Genomic DNA, 6000 nt, shown 5'->3' on the forward strand with positions numbered 1-6000 from the left:
GGATTCCGGGTGTATCCGAATTCTATGGAAACCCTGCTAGATATCCAACTTAGTAAACCGCTTTGCCCTCCCTACTCTTTATAGTAGTTCGTCAATCAAAGGGATAGGGTAACGGTCTTTCCTAGTCAGTTCGTTTAACTTCCGGTAGTCCACGCAGAATCGGAGGCCTCTACCTGGTTTCATGGCCATTAGGATTAGTGAGGCGTACGGTGCTATAGAGGGTACTATAAACCCTTTCGCGAGGTTTTGCGTGATATAATCCTTAGCAAAGCGTAGTTCTTCTTCACTCATTTTGTACAAGGGACAGTAATTCAAGTAGACAGATCCGTCGAGTTCAATCCTATAATCGGGACTACCTCTCAGTAGTGGCAAAGTATTTAAATCGATCTTAGAAAAGACATCGATAAACTAATAATAGGCAGTTAGGACACGCGCACGAATCTCCTCAGCTTCTAGTGCATATTCTAGGCTCTACTTCTCTTCGAGAATTCGATTAATCTAGGCTATCGAGGTTACGAACGTCTCTGTTCCTTCACGTTACATATAACGGTGGAAGCCGACTCCTCCGATCGCTGTAATCTCGATACCTTTCCGGGGAAGATCGTCGACCTCAAGTCTCTTCTTCTAGGAAATAACTAACTCGTCTCGGAGAGATCGGTTCATCTTACCCACTAAGTCTTCTTAGTAGGAGGCTCCATAGGTTATTCGAATCGTTCTTCGGGATTCCTTCACGATCTAGTCTTCTATTAACTAGTCTCTCCGGTCTGCGTCCTTCTGGTGGAGATCGTTAACTAGTGGTCGCTTCAGGATCTACCTCGGGATAGGTTTCACCATACCAGTTTTTACCTGGTCTTATAGCGAGGGCTAGTCTAGCTATAAAAGCCTTCGGTTCTTGCAATCAGGAAGTATCCTATAGGTTTCGAACTATATCCTTCCGAGAATCAGGTTATAGTTTCCAAGATCCGTCACCAACATAGTCTAACGTTGTTGTACGCGCTCATCAATCATCAACGAGAGTTTCACTGCGTGGGTAATCGGTTCTCGTAAGGATCCGTTAAACCTAGTGATCGGACACTCTCGGGGGAGTCTTCTGGTCCGTAGGCCTAGGCCATTAATCATTGTTTTCACAAGGTCGTAGTCGATAAAGATATACCTATCTGCTCCGGTATCTGTAAGGCAAGAAACGCTCACTATTCATCCATTAATAGCTACTCTAGCTTAAAAGGTTAAACTATCTTCTGCAGAGGACAACAGTTTCCGTAAATCCACCTTTAACACCATCGAACCTAGGATGGAGACTTGCCCCAGGTTTACTCTTTTCCCGAATCGCTATCGTTCTCTTCCGCGGCTTTCAGGTCGTCCGTCTTCTTCAAATTCGAATCCTTTCGCTTCGGTTCAGCGGCGGCGGCAGCACTTATGGGGGTAGACTTCTTAGTAGGGTAGTTTCGAGAGATATAGCCCTATTCGCGGCACACAAAGCAACGTCCTTCCTTTAGGAGGGTAGCCTTCTCCTTATCATCAGGGCGGTTTAAGGGTTTCGAGTTCTGTGGGTCGCTTGGAGTACGATTCGAAGGGTTCGTACGGTTCGGGTTACGGTTACTTGCACGATTGGCGATCTGCTACGAAATTAAACGGGCAGCAATCTGACACTTCTGCACGAACTCTTCAAGGGTAACAGAGCCTTGACCTACATCAATCATCACCTAGTTCTAGAGGAGGGCAGGAAGCTTCCGGTACAGATCACGCTTTCGAAGATCCACAGGCTGTTCGGCCTCCTCCGCAAGGTAGATAAATTCGGCCAGGAAATCACCGAAATCCTACTTAGGCTCCATCTTTAGGGCGAGGTAATCGTCACGGGCAACTTGCTAATGGTTCGGGTCGTGGAAGACACTCTGTAGGTAGTCGAAAACGTCCTGCGCAGTTCGGTACGCGGCGGTAGCGTCTTCTTGCATTCGGGGGTTGATATGTCGGAGTGCCTTTCCTTCGCAGCGACTACTCACGTACGCGAGCTGGTAGACAGAAGTTAGATAGTGGTCCTCGTTTAATAGAAGCTTACGCTTCATCTCGGTCTTCCAATCCTTGAACTTCACATCCTTTCCGTCGTTAAACATAGGAGGGTCAGGCATCTTGGTTGACTTCCTATTACCAGCAGTAGAAGGGGTCACCGAGGCTTCTCGCAACACACGGTTATCGTCGGTTCGCATCATATTCATCACGGTCAACAGGCTATCACGCTCCTTCCGGAGGGTTTCAGTTTCAGTTCGTATTCGGGCGTACTCCTCCTCCACCTACTGGTCACGGGCAACGGAATCCTCTCGTTCGGTCATTAAGACAATCTGCTCACGGAGGTCGACGATCTCTTCTTGGTGGTCGGCGGTCAGGGCAGCAATCTAGCCTTTCAGGTCTTCGATATCCTTCATGCGGTTGCACAAGACCTTCTATGCGGTCTCGGGGTCTTTCTGGATCCAACGGATCAGCTCGTCGGTATCGGTCACCTCGATCTTCTCAGCGTCGGGCTGCTCATCGAGGGTCAGGGATCTTCTGCCACCACGGCGGGGGCGTTCGGTCACGTTGCTAGCCATCTTGGTGCAACGGTTCTTCGTAGGTTCGTTCGGTTGAGTGGTGTAGTCACTAGGTAGCTAGAGAGCACGTATGTACGCGTCTCTTCGCTCAGCCAGTGACTAGAAGGAAAGATAAAGGGTGAGATTTAGTTGTATGTTACGGTCAAGCGAAAAGATTATGAATCAATTCGGTACTGTTTAAACGAGGCAACTAAATCTAGAGAAAGAAGAAGAGAAGGAAGATTCTAATCCACCCAAAGGGATTGCCTTTATATGGCCCTCCCTTTTCGGCAACTCCCATGCAAACACTTCTCGCCAGTTCGTTCGCAAGACTTTCCGCATCTACGAATCGTAACAACAGCTTCCCAACCACCGACCCACATCTCCAGACTTGAAGTCTGCTTGGACGCAGATCTACAGATCTATTACATGACTGGCCTTGTGGCTCTCGATATGTTTCTAGTATGGATAGAAAGCCACACTAGCCAGAAGATGGCTTTCCTAAAGCTACTGGTGCCCCATATCCCCAGACTTTGCCCCCTCCCCCCGAGTTTGGGGGGTTAGTGAAAGGCAACACTATAAATGGCGAACACCTCACACTGGCCACCAATCTGCGAACTTGCACCTCCCAGAATATCAGGACCTCCTTACTTAAGATTCAGCCACTGTTAGTGTCCGCAGGGGTCTCGCCACAGCAAGCATTCCCGAATAAGAGACCACTGCGGTCGTTGTGTCTCGGCTGTGACCCACTTCAGCAGGCGATGAAGACAATGGGCCAATAGGGGGTTTCCTCATTAGGAGCGCGGAGTGAGCCACTGAATCGAGCTCCGCAGCGGGTTGTGCCTTCTAAGCAACACTATTGGCCTTCTACCTGTCTAAAGCCGAGTTTGGCATAGGACATATAAAGAACGAAGAGGGCTTTCCTATGACGTCGTCTCTCTTGTTTGGCATTTGCTCTCCACTTAGGCCATACAGGACTAATTTCCTCTCAAGACGATTCTCTGAGGAGGATTAGGCTCTCGGAAGAAAGGTTTTATACCGAGGCCTACAAGAAGCTCTGCATAGTTCAAAGATAGACACAAGATAGGCTGCTCATTTCTTCAAGTCTTCCAAGAGCCTTCTCTTGGGGCCACATCGCTCACATCTCTACTGGTCTGCTTAAAATGGTCCCCGTGGATACTATTTTGCTACCGGAGATCAACCGTGACAGTATTTAAACCACAGAAGTATTAAAACTACAGTTCTAAAATCCCAGTGGTTTAAAAACCACGATATCCATTTTTAGTGATAGTACTCGAGGGCGAGACAACTGCAAAGAATCAGTGGCGTTGTTTAAGATTTTGAATATTTATTTATCTACTCCGTACCCTACTCATAAGGGAGCTAATATATATTAGGTAGGTCGGTTTGTTCTGGGCAAAACAGGCCAAAAAGTGAGAATAATTTTGATCACTTAATCAAAGCCACCAAGAAAGGGGGAAATCCAACCGGGTGCCACAGTTAAGAGAGATATATTCAATAATTGAACATTGAAAAGTCGAGGCGTTGAGACGAGGCGTTGAGACAGCGTTCAAAAGGCCATTAACCTGCGAACCAAACCGTGTGTGCTGAAGAAAAAAGGCTGGTCAAACTTCGAGAATCAGTAGGAAAGCAGGGCGTTGGTCAAACGAATTCAACATTTTAAATGACAAGGAAAATAGACAAATCTGACCGCAATTAATAAAATTAAAAAATGTTGAGGAAATGGAATTAGTTCACCATTAATGTGGAGGTTCAACGTGTTAGTCGACGTGATGAAAGCGGGCGGCGAAACTCTGACCAAACCCTTCAATTCATCAGGCTTTTAAAAGAAGGGCCGTGTAAAAGTGGTGCATAACTTGGTTAAAGTACTCCGGATAGTAGGACTGAAATTATTGGCTAGCTGACAAGCCCTTCTCCACCCAAAGTCTAATTTCCTAATAGTTTCACGTCCCCCAGGTCTCTTGACGATCTGACAAGAAAATCATTTCAACCTCAAGAAAGGTCGAAGTCCGACCCGCTCCGAGCACTCGGGCTAGATCGGAGAAAGTACCGTAAATCACGGAGGTTAACCTATCCATTCCCGGATTCTTGTTTCGTTATTGCATGTTCCTTGAAAGGAGTACAGTGATTCTCGAAATCGCCTTGACCAACATTCACTGAGACTCTCTTTCCCCGCACCACCGCCAAGGCCTTAGCGCAGACCATTTATTGAGCGAGCCGCGTTAAACCAAGGGGCTCAGTGAAATGCCCTATGTATTTTACAGTAACATTACAAACGCGTACAGTATGAAACGAAGGCCTATGGATTTCCATGGTGGATCTCTGTTGATCATGTGGGGAAAGCCACCTGGCACCAAAGAATTTGATGATCTGCTGGACCTCTATCTCCTCCTGTGCGTTGTGTGCTAGTCATTACTTGCGAGCTATCTCTTTGGCCCAGAGAGCATCAAGTGATACTAGCAGCCATCAACCATCTGACTAGTTGGCGGTTATTTGCAGGCGAATAATACCCTCAACAGCTCCAGACGGTGTAAGCCTCAACCAATTTTCACTAACATTTAGCCTGTTGCTACCGTACGCCCAAGAAAATGTCTTCCAGCTCTCTCGTTAGCCATGATGATTATGGCATTCAACAAAGCATGGCACTAGCTAGTGCGTTGGCTGTTACGACTATGATGAAGAGAAGTAAGAGAAAATAGTGAGGCTGGGTTTGCACTTGACTGTACATGGGAAGAGAGAAGGAAAATGCAGCCAAGAAGAAAAAGCGAAATGAGGTTGAAGTGTTGACTCATCAAATCCCAGCCCCAGATCCTCGTGGTGGGGAATCTGCGCATTGGGATCCTGCTCCTCCGCCAACTTGACCACGTCCCTGTTGACCTTACTCTCGAGCTTGTCGAGGATTCCGGTACGCATCTACACTGGTATAGTTGCCGGATTGCGCGAACCATTCCGACGGAGAGACAGGAGCAATTGATCCTGCTGCTTCACCATCTGCATTATAGAAAATTGAGCCCGCAAAAGCTGCGCCTGGTATGATTGTTGGTTCTGCATGTTCAGATAGTTTTGCTGTTGTTGTTGCTACTAGCGTGCTGCTGTTGCCGATTCGTTTGACTCTGTAGAATGTGACCCAATTTTTGCTGCTGCTTTTGTATCTCCTCTTGCGGGATTAGGAGATAATAGCCAGCGGTAATCTCCAAGGCCAAAGCCAAAAGCTAAAAATTTTCATACTGAGCGAATGAGGAACGTGGTCACACCACTCATCAGCAGTTGGCGTTTAACTGTTCTGTTTGATACATAGTGCGGTCGGGATCTACTATATAAAACAGAAATATATATTCTTTAATCCTTCCTACCCTTTTCCCCAAGTAGAGATTAGAAAAGTCAGCAAAAGAAACGGAAATATTTCATTGACGGCTAT

This window comes from Penicillium cataractarum (genome assembly GCF_028827025.1).
Source record: "Penicillium cataractarum strain IBT 29864 chromosome Unknown utg000010l, whole genome shotgun sequence".
NCBI lineage: Eukaryota > Fungi > Ascomycota > Eurotiomycetes > Eurotiales > Aspergillaceae > Penicillium > Penicillium cataractarum.